This window comes from Ptiloglossa arizonensis, unplaced genomic scaffold (assembly GCF_051014685.1).
Source record: "Ptiloglossa arizonensis isolate GNS036 unplaced genomic scaffold, iyPtiAriz1_principal scaffold0027, whole genome shotgun sequence".
Taxonomy (NCBI): Eukaryota; Metazoa; Arthropoda; class Insecta; order Hymenoptera; family Colletidae; genus Ptiloglossa; species Ptiloglossa arizonensis.
Window position 1 is genome coordinate 123,641 of NW_027478397.1, and position 2,248 is coordinate 125,888.

Here is a 2,248-nt window from a genome sequence, read left to right on the forward strand (position 1 = left end):
CAGACTTGCGAAAATTTTGATTGTTTCTCAACCATTCCTTAACTTCAAACTCCCATATCTCTCGAACGGATAGACGAACTCGAAAAATTCCGGTTGCATCTGAAAGTAGAAACTCGCCCGACTACAAAGGTATGTGTATTTTTCCCCTAGGCCGTTGTAGTTATTGGTTTCGAGTTTCAGACTTGCGAAAATTTTGATGGTTCCTCAACCATTCCTTAACTTCAAACTCCCATATCTCGCGAAAGGATTGACGAACTCGAGAAGTTCCTGTTGCATCTGAAAGTAGAAACTCTCCCGATTACAGCGCTATGTGTATTTTTCCCGTAGGCCATTGTAGTTATTTGTTTCGAGTATCAGACTTGCGAAAATTTTGATTGTTTCTCTCCCATTCCTTAACTTCAAACTCCCATATCTCTCGAACGGATAGACGAACTCGAAAAATTCCGGTTGCATCTGAAAGTAGAAACTCGCCCGTCTACAAAGGTATGTGTATTTTTCCCCTAGGCCGTTGTAGTTATTGGTTTCGAGTTTCAGACTTGCGAAAATTTTGATGGTTCCTCAACCATTCCTTAACTTCAAACTCCCATATCTCGCGAAAGGATTGACGAACTCGAGAAATTCCTTTTGCATCTGAAAGTAGAAACTCGCCCGATTACAAAGGTATGTGTACTTTTCCCCTAGGCCATTCCAGTTATTGGTTTCGAGTATCAGACTTGCGAAAATTTTGATGGTTCCTCAACCATTCCTTAACTTCAAACTCCCATATCTCGCGAAAGGATTGACGAACTCGAGAAATTCCTTTTGCATCTGAAAGTAGAAACTCGCCCGATTACAACGGTATGTGTACTTTTCCCCTAGGCCATTCCAGTTTTTCGTTTCTAGCATCAGAATTGCGAAAATTTTGATGGTTCCTCAACCATACCTTAACTTCAAACTCTCATATCTCGCGAACGGATTGACTAACTCGAGAAATTCCTGTTGCATCTGAAAGTAGAAACTCGCCCGATTACAAAGGTATGTGTATTTTTCCCCTAGGCCTTTGTTGTTATTGGTTTCGAGTATCAGACTTGCGAAAATTTTGACGGTTTCTCAACCATTCCTTAACTTCAAACTCCCATATCTCGCGAAAGGATTGACGAACTCGAGAAATTCCTGTTGCATTTGAAAGCAGAAACTCGCCCGATTACCATGGTATGTGTATTTTTGCCCTAGGACATAGTAGTTATTGGTTTCGTGTATCAGACTTACTAAAATTTTGATGGTTCCTCAACCATTCCTTAACTTCAAACTCCCATATCTCGCGAACGGATTGACGAACTCGAGAAATTCCTCTTGCATCTGAAAGTAGAAACTCGCCCGATTACAACGGTATATGTATTTTTCCCTTCGTCAATAGTACTTATTGGTTTCGAGTATCAGACTTGCGAAAATTTTGATTGTTTCTCAACCATTCCTTAACTTCAAACTCCCATATCTCGCGAACGGATTGACGAACTCGAGAAATTCCTGTTGCATCTGACAGCAGAAACTCGCCCGATTACAACGGTATGTGTACTTTTCCCCTAGGCCATTCCAGTTTTTCGTTTCTAGCATCAGAATTGCGAAAACTTTGATGGTTCCTCAACCATACCTTAACTTCAAACTCTCATATCTCGCGAACGGATTGACTAACTCGAGAAATTCCTGTTGCATCTGAAAGTAGAAACTCGCCCGATTACAAAGGTATGTGTATTTTTCCCCTAGGCCTTTGTTGTTATTGGTTTCGAGTATCAGACTTGCGAAAATTTTGACGGTTTCTCAACCATTCCGTAACTTCAAACTCCCATATCTCGCGAACGGATTGACGAACTCGAGAAATTCCTCTTGCATCTGAAAGTAGAAACTCGCCCGATTACAACGGCATATGTATTTTTCCCTTCGGCAATAGTACTTATTGGTTTCGAGTATCAGACTTGCGAAAATTTTGATGGTTCCTCAACCATTCCTTAACTTCAAACTCCCATATCTCGCGAAAGGATTGACGAACTCGAGAAATTCCTGTTGCATCTGAAAGTAGAAACTCTCCCGATTACAACGCTATGTGTATTTTTCCCCTAGGCCATTGTAGTTATTTGTTTCGAGTATCAGACTTGCGAAAATTTTGATTGTTTCTCAACCATTCCTTCACTTCAAACTCCCATATCTCTCGAACGGATAGACGAACTCGAAAAATTCCGGTTGCATCTGAAAGTAGAAACTCGCCCGACTA